Consider the following 19,456-nt stretch of genomic DNA (forward strand, 5'->3'; position numbering starts at 1 on the left):
AGACCATTGGGGGCAGCAAGCAAAGTCCTTGGTCCCATAGACCTTGTCGTAGATCCTCTATTGGTTCTTCTGGTAGAAGTAAGGATTTGGGCACAAGCGCACATTCTTCTCAACAACATAAGGGTTGACATTTCTGATCTCCAAGAATTGTTCCTTTGAGAACTCGTTCATTAGCTTGATGGGTCTCGTGGAGCTCCTCTTATTGGCTACCGCTGCTCTTTGTCTCTTGGTGGTGCGAGGGGAAACGATTTCTTCTTATTCGGTGTCATCATTGCGATGAGAAACGGGAGGGTTTCTCTTCTTTGGAGCTCGAGGCTTCGAACCTGTGAACAACATAGGTTGTACAGGGAATGGGGGATAAGTGCACAAGTCCTGGAGTTTTAAAGCATGAGACACTAACATGCAACATTTGTGAAAAGTTGTTTCAAGCAGTAGTACCGCTGCCAGGTCCGGTAGTACCAGTAAAAAATAATTGGTATTACCGCTCGAGCCAGCACACCCAGATCTGGCAATGGTCCATGGCATTGAGGTCCAAAAGTTCACACAACATTGCTAGCTAGTATCTGCACACACGGAAAAGCTTTCTAGGGTGAATCTCCACCAAAAACTCCAAGAAGCCCTAGAGAGGGAGGATGAAATTCATACCGGAGGCCATGGCGATAAGAAGGTGGGGAAGCTTCTCCAGGGAGGAGAGGAGGTCGAGGGTGGCCGGACGAGTAGATCAGGGTGACTCTCCTCAAGGATCTCGGAGTCAGTGTCGAGCTTTGACCTAAGGTGGGTTAGGTAAAAGAGCTAGACTGAGGGGCCCAGCCCCGACCCGGTACCTTAAGTCAAATCTCGAAGCGGTAGTACCGGCCGCAAAAGTGGTAGTGCCGCTTCCGGACACTAACCAGTACCTCAGGCGGTAGTACCGCTCCAGGACAGAATTCTGACGATGTCGGAACACTGCAACGGGGCGGTAGTACCTGCTGCTGAATTCCAGAAATCCCAGATTTTAAGTAGGAGCTTGTGCTTTTAGACAGAAATGGTTCTTGAGGTAGGGAATGTCTTGGGATTAGAATTTGTAACTGGTAAAGGTACTATTCATCCGAGTTTGCAAGAAATCAATAACGAAAATCCAAACTTGGATGAATCTCCCCAAAAAGAAACAAGAAAAAGAAGGGGGTAAAACCAAATGCAAAATAAAGCAAAATAAACTCAAAGAAGATCAAAAGAAAGCAACAAAGAACACAAACTCCTCAAGGAGGAGGTTGGTGGCCGAGGCCACCGTGTATGAGTATAATAGCGTGAGGTCGCGTAGATGAATCTAGGACTCACAATTATGACTCAACATGAAGCTCATTTAGTCACTTGAATGAAAAATAGAGTATGTTTTTTGTTTTCTTTATGCATTATGGGGGGAGGGATAGCTCAATAAGTTTAAACGACACCCCCCCCTATGTCCATGCGTGCTATCCATCATGCCATTAGCTAAAGAGTGGTATGTGTGCACGATATTCAAGCAAAATTCAACGAATCTATGATATTTAGCTCATGCCTCAACTCGATGTTCACCTCCAAAGGCTTGGTGAAGATGTCCATCAATTGATCCCTAGTGCCAATGAAAGATAGAACAATATCGCCTCTACCAATGTGATCCCGAATGAAGTGATTCCGTATCTCAATTTGCTTCGTCTTGCCATGAAGTACTGGATTGTAGGAGATCTTGATGGCACTCTCGTTGTCGCATAAAAGAGGCACCTTCTATACTGAAGTCCATAATCCCGCAAGGTTTGCCTCATCCACAAAATCTGAGCGCAACTACTCGCTATGGCAACATACTCGGCCTCGACGTAGAGACGGAGACACAATTTTGCTTGTTCGAATACCATCACACCAAAGATCGTCCAAGGAAGTGACAAGCACCGGATGTACACTTCATATCATCCTTGTCAGCATCGGCGCCTAGAAGGGAGGCGGACCCTTGCCCCTTATTCTTCCTTGGACTTGGTGCTAGTGTGGAGAAGCTTTCCCCCCTCCTTGGAGGCTGACAAGGAGGGTAAATTTCGTGGCTATGGGTGGATGCCTCCAAAAGTACGTTTTCCTCTCAATATATAGAGGTGGAGGTGCAATCTTGGCCATAGGATGGACATCCCTTGATACAAGGGCTCTTGGGCACCTCTAGAAGCTTCCTAGGACACCCCTCTATTTTTTATGGGTCCGTCAAGTCTTGCTTTGGCTGAAATCCTCAAATATGGAAGGAGTTTGAGTCAATCACGTCACATATTTTTGGGTTCCCAAAACTATCTCTGTACCCTTCAGTAATATGGCCACCACGTGAGCATATGAATTTCTATTGGGGCGAATTTTATGTCTAAAACAAAGAGCATGAAATTCTCCACAACTTTATCAATTGGCACTCTTTCATTTGATGTTGTCTTCTGGGCTTATCGGGGCCTTCATCAAAAAAAGTACTGCGGGAACAGATTTTCGGAAACTCCGGATTTCGCCATAATGACTGGTTTTCTTCTATATTTGCCTATTTCCAACACAACAAAGTATAAAAAAAGAACTTGTTCACTTTTACAACTATTAATAGGTTAGTTCCAATAAATATAATAAAATTATAATATAATCAGGATTTTAGTACAATAAACTACAAAGTTCGTGTATGCATTGTACATGCATCAGGCAGTTGGATAGAAAATCTACATGAGTGTTAATCGTGGGTGTATGCAAGATAGAACCACGACTTTTTTTTCAAATCCAAGAGTGCTGGGTTGGTATGCGAACTTTGATAGAAGAAATAATCATCACGGAGTTGGAATCTTCACTAGATGAAATGGTAAAATACTTTTTAATTTCATCGGGAACAAAGAAGATACTTGCATTCGTAAGAAATTAAATGGGAGCGCTAAGACATTTTTTCTAATATTTTATGTGGATGACATATCGTTGATTACAAGATATGTAACTTTACTTGACACAATTAAAGTTTCATTCGAAAATTGGTTTTCAAGTGAGAAGACCTGAATCAAAACCATGTTAAGTACCAAGATTTATGGAGATAAATTAAGACACCTAATAAGGTCAAGTCATAGTACATAAAAGAAATATTGAAGTAGTTTAATATGGAAATATCAAGAAATAGTTCTCACTGTATGGAGCTTAACAAGATTTGAGTGTGTTTGGCACTTGATGAGTAAAACACGTGATTGATTTTAGATCATGAAACACCATGATATGTACATAATTAGATATGTTGTACCCTATGTTACGAGCATATACCAGAGTGAATCATATGATGGTCACTGTACAATAGTAAGAAAATCCTCGAGTGCTTTCGAAGAACTAAGGATATGTGTTGTATAGGATAGTGACAAAATAAAATCATTGTAATGTGTCACACCGGTATTAGTATTGTCACATATACAAATAAATTTAATCTCAATTAGGATAAGTGTTTTATTAAAAGGTGGCACAATATGCAGGAGTGTTCCATGCTGGTTTTTGATGAGTTCTAAAGTTTGAACATTGTGACGGATTCTACAAATGAAAGGCTGAGTATATCGTTATTTTGATAACAACCTTTGGAATGTGTTTGACTCAAAATTTCTTTAAACGAACTTGGTGCAATACCTAATGTGTCAGAACTATGAAGCTACATTTTACAACAATGTTGGCAACATATTTTTAGACTGAGGAATTGAGATCTCACCAAAAGACCAAACCTATACAATGCCATACAAACTCATTTGAGATGAGTGTTGCGTAGAGACGCAAGTGATTAGAAAATACACACGGATATGATCTTAGACGGCTCACTATTGAAGGAAACGTCGCCTCACACTGAAAGAAAATTCCGCATTTATGAGACATCAAAGTGTCAAACCTAGGGTTTGAACTCAGGTGGGCTAGGGGTGCCTCTTCCCCCCTAACCATCTAACCATAGGTTGGTTCTCGAATGATTTGTAGCTCATATTAATTTGCATCCATATACAAAAAAAAAATTCTATGCTACTAAGCGATGATTTGTTTGGGTAGCTTTAAAATATGCCAAATGGTGATAAATAACTTCATAATGAATCTACATATCAACTTTGTAGGGTAAATGTTGTACTCCCTCGGGTTTCAAATAATTGCCCAAAAATAGATGTATCTAGATATTAAAATATGTCTAGATACATCCATTTTTAGCCAATTATTTTGAACCTGGAGAAGTGTAAACTTTTTATCTTTAGGAAGACTAGACCGATGTATTTTGGAACCGATGAGGTAATATACCCATTTATTGCCCTAAATATCATTGTATACCAAGATAGCTTTCAATTAATGAAATTAATCATTTTGAGGTACCAATGATATATCTTATGCATTTATTGTAATCAAGGGAATAAATTATTGTCAAAAAGAAGGCATTCCATATCTCAATACTAATGATTTCCTTAATTGAAAGATATCCCTATGTATGCAAACAATTACTAGTAAAGGAGTATCCATATCAATCTTCTCCAGAGAGGCTAAGATTTAGTTTGGTAGAATAGCTTTATATGCACATTCGTTTTTTTTTTCTTGTGAGGGCTATGCACAAATAACTCGCATAAAGAATCTCCAAATTATCTACTACTCCTTATTGCAATTTTGTTTGGTACCTAATTAAAAATATACCTACATATTTTCATTAATTAAAAGATATATCTCAGGATTACAACTAATAAATTCGTCCAAGGAGAGGATGCACATAACTCTTCTATTTAAGGTTGCATCAAACACAACATTTCGGACAAAATAGACGGGTGTAAAACTGTTCCTTATTTTCTTAATTTCTAGGCGATATCTCTATTCCAATTTCATTGGAGATCACAGTCACGCATGCAAAATGCCACAAGAAGTGCGTTTTTTCGTTTTAGTATTCTTTGTAGTTTCTTTGAATCATGTGGCAGCAAGTTCGGCAACATCAAGCTACTATGACTATCCAAGGAGATTATTAGATTACATCCGAGTGCCATCCTTTAATACCACTTCGAAGGTCACACATACAGCAGCTTCCAAGCTGAGACCATATTCGAACCAAGGAGCGCATCAAATAGGACACGTAAGTTTTAAATGCTTGTATTACAATATTTTTCAACGATTTTATCTGTTGAGAAAGCAAATATACCGTATAGAAAACTTGATTCTTTCCACCAAGGCATAGTACTACACCATATGCATGATTTTTGCTATTATTCAATGCATAAGATATGTTATGTATTTCATTACATCCAATTTATGTTGGGTCTAGTGCCTTAAACAATACTTCATCATGACAAATTCTAGTGAGATGATATCTATTAAGCCATTGATTGATTTTTATGTGGCCGGCTATCGTATTTTTTTCTACCATCGATCCACATCAGGCAATTAGAATCGTCTTCTTATCTCTTACTACATCGAGGCCACAACACTATGACCACTCCAACCTCCTCCACGGAGAAGAATTGTATAGGATGTGATATTGTAGGACCAGCTAACAAAATTAATGTATTGGAAAAAAAATCTCAAACTTGTATACAACACACCTGCGGGCTGTTTCTACAACTTCAAAAAAATCAGCTCAAATATCCTTCTACAACTCAATTGTGAAGGAAGAGTCTGACCAAGCGTGGTAGTGTGTCCATGATGGAGCTAGCCTGACCTTATGTCATAATTTTTGTTTATGAGGCATGATAGGTCTTTTTCGAGTCTCTATTATAATAACAATTAACTTAATCTATCTCTAATCTAATGTAATCAAGACACTACTTATACTAAGGTTTCATATTGATCGGGAAATGAAAGATGAGTTGTTTAAGTTCTGTAGATGGCGCTGAGCACAATAGCAAAAGGGTTAAAGGTTGATGGAGTGTAGATTTATTCTACTCCCTGGTATTTTATTCGAACTTAATTAATAAAGTAAATTATCACGACATACACAAAATCAACACTTAACCCAAGCCTCTGATGGGATTCAAGGCTAGATAGACCTTATATATCAATTGTTGTTCATATGTGTATTTGTTATTAAAGGAGGACATGTGTCAACTGAAACATGACATTGTCTCTTATTATCTCTTACAGTATTGTGCATATCAATCAAGCGAAGCCAAATATGCTGGTGCTATAGCGACTATGGATGTCTATGCTTTTCCAAATTTAAAGAAGGGTGAATCAGTTGGTTCCCAGATCTGGGTAGCTGACGGCAATAGGGAAACCCAAGTTATAGCTGGATGGGAGGTAATTTTGTCTCCATTTTACAATATTTATGAGCAATAATAGTCATCATCCTAACAATCTTGGAAAATATATGACATAAGTTTTGATAATTTGATGCATGTGAAGAAATTTCAGGTATATAGAAAAAGCCCCGTAGAATTATGCTTGAAGTGTTTATATGGTAGATAAGTGAATTTTCAGTGGACTATATGCATGCAGCTATCTATGTTTTGGCTAGAAGATATATCGTACTAGATGATGCCCTGTGTAGAGTACTTGAAAACTTAGATGAATTGGAAATAGTTCTCGAGGGACCTATGTTTTTAAGCCAATTATTTTTAGCCCAAACTACTATATACCATTTTTCATCTTGTAACTCCTTCATGTGGAGAGGAAGACTGTTTGTCCGGTCGGCAGCGGCGCTGGCGTCTGGTTGCCGGGGTGGCCGTGGTCAGGGGTGGCAGCGGAGGCCCAGATCTAGGCTGGCGGGCCTAGGTCTTGGCCTCATCTGGGCAGCCACAGGCTGGGTGGGCCAGATGCGCTGGAGTTGGTCCTGCTAGGCATGGGTTCCTCTCCATGGCTAGTAAGGTTCCGGAGCTTGGGCGGCTCCGGTGCCCGGCGTACTAGCTGCGGATGTCCGCTGCAGGGGCTTGGACATCGCGTCTGCCTCTCTCGGGTTGCTCCGCTTGAAAGAGACTGGGTTGTTGGCGGTGTGGATAGCTCTTCATTGGCATGGTGGCGAGTCTCGTCGCCACCGACTGCATGATTCCCCGGCCAATTGTGACGATCGTGGGGACGATGCATCTCAGAGTTGAGCCTGCAGGATTGGTTTAGCTCGTTGGGTTTGGCCTGCAGGGACGCTAGCGTGCACGATGGTGTGTCCGTGAAAGCACCGCAAGGCTTCGGCCATTGCCGGCGACGACGGCGTCTTCGGATGTCGTTCACCTCAGTGGAGGCATGCCATGACACACTCTTGCCGCTGGTTGCCTTCCCCCGGTGTATTGTCTGCTGCCCTGCTGACTTGCGCTCTCTTCGAGGTCCTCCTTGAAATACCTATTGTTCGATGCCCTGAGTTTGTTGTGACCATCTTCATTTAAATGGCGTGCCTTCGTTTTGCGTGGCCGCTCTCGAGCCTAGGGTAGCTATCAGAGCTTGTGTCGTGGCACGGGGGACACCGGTGGTCTTCAACAGCTGGTGACTGTCCTGACGGCAGGTGCAAAGACTCGGGCTTTCCTTGGAGTGGGTGTTCAAGCTTCCGCGAAAGCTCCCTTGTACCGACAACGGCGACGCTCGTGAGTGCCGTTCCCCTTCCTGAAGGCGTTGTCATGAAGTTTCCCCCTTTGATCTATGGAGGCTCGCATGTTCACTACCGCAGTTAGCTAGTTCTCTCGGTGATGGTGGTCCTTTGCTAGGCGGTCCGGTGTGCTACTTCAGTCTGGTGCGGCTCCACGGAGTGGCGGCTCGGTGCTTGAAGTTTCAGGTCGAGTTGCCGGTGTTTAGTTGTAGCCTCGGACGCTATTGTAGATCTTGTAGTCTAGAGCCTTGCTCGGATCTGCCTGGTCTGTTTTTGGTTTAGGCTGTAGCTTTGCATCACCCCTGTGCCTGTATTTCTAGCTGGTAACCCCAGTTTTTTTGTTTCTTTTTACTTGTCGGTTTTGTTGTACTCCTTGCCGGTTGATGGCTTTGTTAATCTAAAGTCGGGTTCATCGCTTATGTTTAAAAACTCCTTCATGTAGAGAAAAGCTGAAGCACATAGAGTAAAACCAAAACAAATGTTCTATTTGGGCAGTAATTCTGATGTTTGCAACTTAATTATTGTCTATCTAAATTGTACGATTATATTAAATACTTATCGTTTCCAATGAGGGACCAAGTGGGTTCTTCGTTTCTGTTGCTAGCTAGCACCATGTAAAGATTTTCGGTCTGTAATGATTCTGACAAAATGGGTATCCAAGAAAGATTAGTAGACTGTGGTATAACTATACGATGCATGGTGCACTCTGTACAAAAGAAAAGAAGTATGACGGCAATACCTGTATGGCTGTAAATACATCTGAGTTAGATGTGTCCTGACAATATGTTGCAAACTATAACCATTTTCTTAAGCTCTGCATATATGTCGATACCATTAATTGCTGAATTTCTCCAAGAATTGAAACAACCCTACGTGGCATGTTGATAACTACTTTTAAGCTGGACTAAAAACAATATTGGAAGCCTGAATAAGACAGAAAAACATGGTGTACAAGCAAAGGTTGCAGCCCATATAAATAAGACTTGGCTAGGCAGCATCCACCCACCTGGGTGCTAGTTTGTCTATTCTAGCACCCATTTATAAAAGTAAAGACCTCACTTTTCAAAAAGGAAAGTTTATGACAACTCACAGTAATCACCCAAAAAACACCACATGTGCATTTAATTTCATATGGAGAAAATTTTCAAAGTCATAACTTGTGTATAGGAACTGCGACTATTTTCACGATTGGGCGTCTCATGACGAGATCTTCGAAACTATATCTCATTTGTATATGCTTTGTTAAATTTAGTTGTTGAAACTTAACCTAATAATGGATGCAACTAAAGCATGTAGTAGTTGCCACTTAACTTGATAACAGGTGCCACTAAAACATGTAGTTGTTGAGCTACTAAAGTTCTTATTGATATCAACCCTCTTAAGCCAAAAAAAATTAGAAGGAAATTCAAAAATTACAAAAATCCAAAGAAATGGAAATTTCAGAAAAAATGTTAAAATTCAATAATTCAAAAATTCAAAAAATAAAAAATTCTAGAAACTCTAAATATTTAGAAATTACAAAAAAAAAATCAAAAATATGAAATAAATCCTTGAAGTTCAAAAATTAGAAGAATCTTTGAAATTCTAAAATTTCATAAAACTGAAATTTAAAATTCAAAAAATGAAAAATATCAAAATAATCTAGAAAATAAAAGATATTCAAAAAACTAAATTTCTAGAAATTTAAAAAGCTAATTTAAAAAATAAAAAATCCTAGAATTTCCAAAATTGGAAAAGATTCTTAAAATTATTATATATAAAAAAATCTAAGTTTTTTAAAAATCTATAATTTAAAAGTCCAAAAAAAAATATGTGGCGCATATATATAGCAATATTTTACACATAATTGCGCATACACATTTCTATGATTCATGTGGTTTGCGTGTGCAACAGAGTGGTCAAATTTCCGTGGCGCATATGGTTTGCATGCGCCATTGAAATTATCCTGTGGAGCATGCACTTTTATATAAGCCACGGAAAGCCTTTCAATCTATAGCTAGTTCCTACTAGTTTAAATCATGAAGCTCTTGCAACTTAATCTAATAATAAATGTAACTAAACCCTATAGTTGCTGCAACATAAGCTAATAGTGGATGCAACTACACCATGTAGATCTTTCAACTTAAACCTAATAAAATATGTAGCTCTTGCAACGTAAAACAATTACAAGGCAAAACACGACCCATGATATGAGGAAACTTAGGCACGGTGATACGTAAGTTCACGATGATGGTGCACAACTTCAGAATCCATCCCCAAATGGGGTTGCATTTTGTGCATGTTATACTTGATGCACTCATATGAACAGTTGTTGCTCGTGGTGTTCTAGTTGCAGCCATGCCATACATGTTGCAAAGGGAATAGATGCATTTGCTACACTCCTTTAAATAAGTTATTGTTTGTTGTGTTTTTAGTTGCAACCATGCCCTCTGGGATGCAACTAGAACAACGATCCTCATCGGGAGGTCGAACGGTGGCGCATCGAAGCTCTAGGACAATGGGGAGGGCGGGATGGCAGGGGCCATTACAATTGGTATATGTTGGTGATAGGAGCGAATCGAGCGAAATAAAGATGGGATATGCCATCGAGTGTGCGATCTTTGGCGGAAGGGACTAAAATGCAATATTCAACTAAGTCTAAAAAAGACTAAACAGAAAAGTACATGTAAAATTCGTTAACCCAAAAATTTGAGGGCTAAAATGAAAAAGGGACAAGGTCTCTCACATCCCTATGCTCGCTTCCTTCCCCGCAATGATGATCATCTTTGATTTCTCTCTCACGCGCACTGAGACCCACTGTCTCTCCTTCCTCACGACAACCTCGCGGCAACTTCTCATGTTCTCTTCCTCGGTAGCCAGGACGGCGAGCCTCCTCGCGCCACTGTAGATGGAGATCCCTTATGCGATGTTCACGGGGAAGATGTCCTCAGCTGAGTTGGAGGAGGAAATGTGATGGCGTTGGTCGCAGGCAGTCAACACAGCAGGGAGCACGCAAGGCTCGATGATGGAAGACCAGACGCACAACGGCGGAAAATCAGTGGGAGGCAGCAAAAAAAGGCGGCGGTGATGGCGGGAACTCAGCGGACAGTTGCGGCAGTAGTCCAGGGATCAGCGGCGGGTTGGGGAAGAATCGGGAGTAGAAAAGTGTCAGTGCTTAGGTGCTGATATGTCGGGACGAAGCTCCTAAGCGCAGCTCCATCTGGCTCATTTTTGTCGCATCGGATTGTTAGAAAATGAATGCTCTGTTTGATAAATAGCATTCAAGCACTTTTTAGCGTGTGGGTTATATAAATAAGAAACAACCTAAACACAAATCACGGAAAAGGAAACACATGGTCTGACCTCGCTACTAAGCCAACACCCTATATTGATCAGCCCAATGCGCATGCATGAAACAACAAGCCACCGTAGGTAAGCCATCCAAGCGCAAACACCGATGGTTCCTTGTAACGGGCAAGAAGGTCAAACTACAACAAAAGGAAAAAAACGAAATCAAATAAACAGAACAAAGGAACGGAGCTAGATAAAGGGAGAAAATTATATGTTGGAAGAAAAGGAGCGGAGGGAGAAAATCGTGAGAGAAGGTGAAAATATATCACACATCCGTATGAGAACACGATGAATTTTTTCTTCCTAATAGTAGTAGGTCGGGAGGAGAGGTAGTTTGGACGGGCAACACCTAATCTGGGGTACGTCGTATTGCGGGACAAAACACAAGAAATGGAACAAATTAGATGAACCGAGCGGAACAGACACATAACTTTGACGAGGTGGAAGATTTGGTGAGGTGGGACGGACATATAACTTTGAGTTAAACATAGGATCGGACATTCCGGAATCAAGAAGGCCGTAAATATGTAACGATGTGGCTATGCTGCATGTCAAGATCAAAAACTCAAAACTCCATGTCAAAAAAAAACTCAAAACTGAACCCGGGTACATATACACCCGGTACATACAAAACATATTTCAAAAATTAAAATATTTAGAATATTTTTTAGCATATTTCAAACATATTTCACTTTTACGTCCTGGTTCACCGAGCTGCGCACACATATTCTAACTAGTTAGCGTGTACGTGCGTTTCATTTGTGCAACATCTATTCCACACTTTTCCATTGTGGTCCGCATATTACAATCCTTCAACCCGTATGTATCAATTTCCAGGTCACATTTTCGCTACATCTCAACATACAACTTGACTTAATGTTCATATATCTTTTTGTTCCTCTAATTTAAAACGATAATTATCATGTAATTTTATTAAATTTAGAAGACTAATTCAACATTTGAAACAACGTTTAACACTTTCGTCATCCGTTAACCTTTTGCACGCACACCGAAGTGAACTTGAGTATATCATACTACATCATATTTACATTCATCCATACATTTAAAAGAAAACCAATAGCTGCGTGCCTGTAGTATAAAACTGGGCTCAATCTAAACCAATCTCCATCGAGTACGTCTTTGCATCTTAAAAAGCATGATAGAAAGAATAATATGAATATTTGTACAATCTAGCCAATTGACATTGTTATCAGTAGCCCATAAGCAAGCAGTATGTAAGGAGGAAATGCATGTGATCATGAAGGGACATCAAATTTTACTGCATAATTTCATCCTATGGACCCATAATTTGCACAAAAGGAAATAGCAGTACACAGAACTTATCAAAAAAAATCTTCCAAGCAGCACAGTTAGTAAGTATGCACTGAAATTACACAGTACCTCAACTCAAATACCAAATCCTACTAACTGAAAAACTAACAGAACCATCAGATTAGGAGAGAGGGTATATCAGGCTAAAAGAGAGGGCGTGGAAGACAGCAAATGTGGCCAGTGGCCACCGTTGCAATCTGTAGGGCGAGCCTACCATGTGGCGGAGATCTTGCAAGAACGGATAGCAAGGGAGCCGAGATACCTAGGGCCGGATGAATATTGCTAGATCGTCAGTGCCCTGTGACGAACACGGGGGTGACCTCGTCAGGTTTGGCGTAGGGCGAAGTCGTCCGACCTCCTCTTGGTTGGACAACTTGTCAACGGCAATCTCTAGCATCAGTATCGTCGGGCAGACTTGGCGGCATTCTCGCGACGGCTGATACCTCGGTGGTAGTGTGAATGTGATCGCGATGTCCGGGATCTACCCTCAAAGCGCCGCCGACCACCGGTTCTCCAGCCGTCCAAGATCGCCGACCACCTGTTCTCTAGTCATTACGGGAGCGCTGTGGGCAGTGAGGAGAGAGGGAAAGGGTGAGGGATGTTGGAGCAGTTCTGGATCCAAGCACGGCGACGATGATCGCCCTTGGTGGTGTCACGCGGAGAGAAGGCGGCGGGACATGGGGAGTCAGGTTGAAAAGTAGGGGCGATCGTGATCTAGGTAGTGAGAGGCAGTTTATTTTTCCACGGGCGAAGCATGGGGCGATCTTGATCTAGGTCGTGCGATTTTATTTTCCACGGGATGAAGCCTCATGAACGGAAGAGGGCGTCAATTACGGGAGGGGAGAATGGACGAATCTGAACCATGCGATGTACACAGATGAAGGGCCGGGATTCAATTTTCCAACACAAGTTTGTGCCTTTATATGTAGTAGAGATAGAGATAGAGATGATCGCCCTTGGTGGCGTCACGCGGAGAGAAGGCGGCGGGACATGGGGAGTCAGGTTGAAAAGTAGGGGCGATCGTGATCTAGGTAGTGAGAGGCAGTTTATTTTTCCACGGGCGAAGCATGGGGCGATCTTGATCTAGGTCGTGCGATTTTATTTTCCACGGGATGAAGCCTCATGAACGGAAGAGGGCGTCAATTACGGGAGGGGAGAATGGACGAATCTGAACCATGCGATGTACACAGATGAAGGGCCGGGATTCAATTTTCCAACACAAGTTTGTGCCTTTATATGTAGTAGAGATAGAGATAAGTAGTAGAGATATGATCGTCTGGCAGCGACAAGAGTGGAGACGTTTTCTGCCAAACATGGTTACTTTTTACTTAACCGTGTAAGAAAAGAAGTCTTGCTTTGGTTCATGTCCGCTAGGCAGCAACTTCGTAGGTATGGTGGCACTCAGCGTAAGTTGGGCTGGTAGCTGCCATGAATGCTTGACCATCACCTAACCGCTGCCATTTGTATCTCAATGGGAAGAAGAGAGATAATTATTAATCTCTTTGCACAGCTCCTTGAGTTAGCAAGATGCAGATATGGCTTGAATAAAGGAATCTCTTTGCACAGCTCCTTGAGTTAGCAAGATGCAGATATGGCTTGAATAAAGGGTCCAGATGGCAACTGTCTTTTATTCCTTTGCCATAGCACGGTTTTTCTCTATTATCATGCATTGTGTTTGTTAGTCACATCTATTCTACTAGAATTTTGGTCCCTAAACACAAGATCATGGTATAATTTATATTGATGATGCGGATTATCGTAGTTACTTCAAAGGAGTATGCAATTAGGCTAACATGTATTTTTCTTTCAGGTTAAACCTGAACGATATGGTGATAGCAAAACACATTTTTTTACCTACTGGATGGTAAGATTAGATCAATTAATAAAAAGTTTTCTTTCATTTAAGGTCGATGTTTAATTAATATATTCTTGACATGTGCTCTTAATTTGGATGGAAGGATAATACGAAGGATGGGTGTGCTAACCTGGATTGTGTTGGCTTTGTACCTGTAAACACAGCTACCATTACTCCAGGAGATACATTGGAGCCATCTAGTGGACAAATCAGAATTACAGTGAAGATATTTAAGGTATGATTTCAGAAGTGGTAATTTTTTCATAAGAAAATAAGATAATATGGCAGACAAGTAGACATAATGCCAGCGGTTCTCTTCATCCAAAATAAGTTCTAGACAACATAGGAAAAATAGTTAGGAACACTCTATTCCTTAGTCAATTAGTACTTTTTTTTACTTCAGTAGACGACCATGTATACCGTATAACTTTAAACTCTAATACTCCGTACTAGTTTGTGTCACCTCGCTGATGGCACGTTTGATCTGCCGGGCCACCATGTTTTACTCTTAGCCGGTTGAGCTACTACAACGTTTAAGTGGTTGTTTGGATAACGAGTATTTGACACCAATTTTATCTAAACGGGTATTGTGAGAATTCTAGGAAAACCAGTTTTAAGTTGGTGTTTTGTTAAAACTGGATTACCGAGTACTACCTCCATCCCAAGATTTAAGGGCTATATTTTTTCAGAAAGTCAAACTATGTCAAGTTTGATCAAATTTTTATCAAAAATGATTAACATGAAAAGTACAATCAATATTATTAGATAGATAATGAAATATATTTTCATATTGTATCTATAAAATATCATATTTGTTCATAGATTCTTCTAAAAGTTTAGTCAAACTTTATTTCATTTAACTTTTTTTAAAAAAATATAAGGCTTAAGCCTTGGAACGGATGTAGTACTTTGTTTGAACTCTAAGTGAATTCACACGACCACCATTTTCGAGGGCCGTTTATATGGAAACGCACGACATGCCGATAGCATTGCCAAAGCAGCCGGACCATCGTGGCTGGTGCCGGAGCTTCGGTCGAACGAGCGTGGTGTCTGCCTCATACACCTCACCTCCTCCTCAATAGCGTGGCCATGGCGGTCGTCGGGTGCCTGGGCACCGCCAACATGGCCCTTGAACACATTCCATCGCTACCAGCGCCCGACGGGCGACGCCACCTAGCGTGTGGCAGCGACCTTCGCATAGGCGCTGTCGCGGCATGCGCTCCACGCTTGGCCGGGGTGCCGCGCGTCGCCCATCTCAGCGGGGGCCACCAGCCCGCTCCGGCATCCCCTGGACCTCTGCTCATTCCTTCACCTCGTGACACAAAGTCCAGGATCGCTGATGCCACACAGTCGGGCCATGAAGTCTGAGCTTCTAAGAGCATCTCCAGTCGCGTTCCTCAAATCGTCCCCAAAGGGATTTAGGGCGCGTCGGACCAAAAATACGTTCCAGCCGCGTCCCCCAAAGCTCATTTTTGTCCGGCGCGCTCCGATACGGTGTCCGGCGCCCCGAGCCCGTCCCCGTCCCACAGGGGACGCACCGGGGACGCCGGACACAACGAAAAGCGAGGCGGGGAGTGGCGGGGCCGACCCGTCAGCGGCACAATTAATTTTAACCTAACCGTCGCCTACCTCGCGACAGAAGTTATTGGCGCGCAGCGACGGTGCAGTTCCCGCAGCGACGGTGCAGCTCCCACAGAGGGCGCAGCGACGCGTCCCGTCGCGCCTAGCTCTGCGTGCCGGCGTTAATGAGCGCCACCGCTCATCCGCCTCCCTCCGGCCTATAAAAAGGGGCGCCTCTCATCGTCCCTCTCACACACAAACCCTAGCACCTCTCTCCCAAACCCTAGCCGCCACCATCTCTCAACAAGACTCGACGCTATGTCTGGTAGAGGCGGAGGCCGACCTCACGGCCGTGGTCGTGGTCGTGGACGTGGCCGCGGCATAGCTGAACGCTCGCTGTCGCCTCCCACGCCGTCGTCTTCATCGTCGGAGATGGACGTGGAGCCGGACGTGCTGTTCGAGTTCGTCCTCGTCCTCAAGGGCGACCCGCGCGGCATCCAGAGGCTGACGGACTCCTTCGCCGAGTACGTCGGTGGCGTACGCCCGCAAGATGCATCTGCGGGAGCATTCGTGCGGCTACTACCGATGGATCGTCGACGCGATCTACGACGCGCGCGGCAAGATGTACCTCAACATCGGCTGGGAGAAGTTCGCGCGCCACCACAGCCTCCAAGCCGGCTTCATCCTCGTGTTCTCCTACTTCGGCAACAGGGACATGAGCGTCAAGGTCTTCGACGAGAGGCGCTGCCACCTGGACTACCACGGCGACAGGGACTCCCACGACGACAGCACCGACGAGGAGGACGACTGATGAGTGTTGTTTCTTCGCAGCGAATACGTGCACGGAGGTTTCTGCTTGTTCGCCTCATCGGTAGAACCAATAAGGGCACCATCCTCCCGCTGGATTTTCCAGTTTAGGTGACTGGGTGTGCCCTCGAGTGTTCTTTCTTAGCAGTGAACACAACAAACCTCCGATGCACGGCCTAGTTAGGTTTAGTTTATTTGCAATATTTTATATTTGTGTCCACCACGGTTCCAACTATGTATTAGTTTGTGGAAACCACGTTCCCAATTATGTATTAGGTTGTGGAAATTGAAATAAAAATGCCAAAAAAAGTATTTTAAATGTTTGGGGGCGGCGTTTGGGGGACGCGGCTGGGGAGCGACGTCCCGCAAAGGCGGCACAAACAAAACACGTCCCCCAAACGCTCAATCCGGCGCGGTTTGGGGGACGGTTTGGGGACGCGACTAGAGATGCTCTAAGGTGGCCGACGCTAGGCAGTCCGAGCTAGATGTCGTAAAGCAGTGGATCGAGGTGCTCCACCTCCTTGTCGCGGTTCTCGATGGTCTGCCCACTTCTGCCTTGCCGCTGGCCACGATCAAAGATCTTCTCTCATAGACTGTGTGAACGTCGAGTCCTTGAGCGTAAAGGCCGGTGAGGCGCTGGCCATCACCTCCAGCTTCCAGCTCCACCCTGCATCGCCACAGCTACGATCGCCCGCTGGCGACAAGGAGAGACGGAGACGCCACAGCAACTCTGATTCCCTGTGGCTTCTGTCGCTATTCACCTCCCTCGCCGACCCCTACCTTCGCGTGCTTCTTCATTTTTTCGATAAGGAGCATATATTAATATCACGGAGATACCAATTACACCCAGCTTCTGCAACAACATCATGCCCTAATGACATAAATGATGTACACAGCCAAAAAATAGAAAAAGAATTACAGAAAAGAAAGGTACCGCTACAGAGATCTATAACTTGAAACAGCAAGAGTGACACCACCGAGACAACACCAGAAGATCAGCTTGTCCATAAGCGACGGCTCCAAGAAGGAAATAGTGCAAAAACGCTGTCGTCGCCCGATCATAGATCTTAGGTTTTCACCCTGAAGAAAGTCATCTCTCTCAAAACAATTCCTTCAACAAGAACATTGCCAAGCCAATTCAATTAAGGCCAGACCATGGATTTTCACCCTGAAAGATAAGACTCTGAAACTTCTCCTGTGCAGTCGACCCCACGTACCAGTCGCTGTTACAAGTCACGAATCGCTAAGCCAATTCCACCTCACCAAGATCCGACCATCATAGATATTCCACCAATCTCGGCTTGATGACCTTCTCCGCTAGCACCATGGAAAGAAAAAGAGCTCCATGATATTAACAGCCAGCAGAGCTTCGAAGCGCTGTTGGGGCTGCATCTCGCAGCCCCTTTCTTCTATCTCTGAACTCACACTAGAATAAGGTAGACAATGGAGACAAGAGTATTTTTGGCGTTGGACTGCCTCACATAGCCCAACTTTTTCTTCTTTACTCAATCTCTCAAATGCATACATGCTCACACCAGTCTTAAATAGGCTCTCTCTCACACACACGTTCTAGACACACCACACCGGCCACTAACACCACCTGACTAGTGCATGCACCCACGCAGCAGGCCACAGCCTGCCGATCCCTATCTTCTCCTAGAATCGCTCTAGGCAGCAGACTCGGCCAAAGCATGCACAAGAACATGTAGCTAGCAAAACCAACACAACTAAACTACCGGCAGGTTCACGTACAGCCTATTGGCCTCAGCACTTGCACAGCAGCTTCGCACCACCACAGGCATCTCGCCATGCTCACCGCATCGCACGGCACCGCAAGCATCTCGACTCATATGCCTCTGCTGAAACTCGTCGGCTTCGTACGCATCACACGCACACCTTGCCAGACTACAAAAGGCTACAACGATCGCACCTAACTACATGCAGGATACTAAAGCAAACGCTGATACAAGGAAATCAAGATTAAGTGCTAACAAGCGCCCCCTCTGAAACCAAACAGTCAGATAAAAAACATGGATGCGCATGACCGAAACCAATTAACGCTTCTTCATGTCTGCCGCCAGCCGCTGAAGACAAAGAACAGTCCCGTACCATGTTATTGGTTTTGGGGAAACGAGTTTTTGCAAAAACAACTATTAGTCGTTTTTTCTAAAACGCGAAATTACGGGTGTATGAGAAACTGGTTTTGCAAATCTTTGAATTAGCTGGAGCACCCAAACAGTATTTTCCTTAAACTGGGGACGAAACAAGTTTTTCCGAAACTAGTTTTCGGAAACATCATATCCTGGTAGGGCCATGTTACTTTGTCTTAAGGCTAGTCATAGAGGTGAGTATCATATACTAATATCATGCATATGATACTAGTCCATGTTACTACCTCTTTAGTAGGTAGTATGAAAAATGTGGTGACATGAAAATTTGCATTTATTGTCTCTTGGGATCTATAGTAGTACTTCAACATTGTGATCTAGTTGTGGCATGTACCAACATGAAATTTTATTTGTTGGTACACGTGGATAAATATACGAACAAAATTGAATATTCAAATATATAAAATTTTAGCATTACATGGATCAAGACTCGGAAATAGAATATAGTCTACAGTGGAAAACTTCTTCCAAATATGCTCATCAAATCATCTTTTAGAGCTCTGTGGGTTGGATGATTATGGATTCTAGCATCTCTGTTTAGTACATCGGCAAATGCTGGCATGTCACCATGAGTAAATACTGATGGAAGGACGGTTGATGAGCCTGCTTCCTCATTCAGATTCAAATCAAGAATATTGCCAGCCTCCTCTTTTTTATCATGGACTATCATGTTGTGTAGAATGATGCAAGCTATCATAATATTATGGAGATCTCCCCGATCATATAGACGTGCCGGATGTCGTAAAATGGACCATCGAGCCTGGAGCACCCCAAACATTTTTTGTGTCACATGTAAAAAAGATAAATCTTCTGCTCCGACATAACTATTCGCGGAACATTTTTATCTTTTCTATACAGGTCACGTAAAATGTTCGTTTTCCCCAAAAACTTGTGTGC

The 19,456-nt window shown here is 43.1% G+C and overlaps 1 long non-coding RNA gene across 1 annotated transcript; it reads left to right on the forward strand.

Moving 5' to 3' along the window:
* The first annotated feature begins 4,900 nt into the window (after window positions 1-4,900).
* Window positions 4,901-14,034, forward strand: LOC127347222 (uncharacterized). The gene is made up of 3 exons (XR_011744443.1): window positions 4,901-5,074; window positions 6,079-6,234; window positions 13,980-14,034. It is a non-coding gene; the product is annotated as an uncharacterized lncRNA (long non-coding RNA).
* Window positions 14,035-19,456: the final 5,422 nt, after the last annotated feature.

This window comes from Lolium perenne, chromosome 4 (assembly GCF_019359855.2).
Source record: "Lolium perenne isolate Kyuss_39 chromosome 4, Kyuss_2.0, whole genome shotgun sequence".
NCBI classification, from domain to species: Eukaryota; Viridiplantae; Streptophyta; class Magnoliopsida; order Poales; family Poaceae; genus Lolium; species Lolium perenne.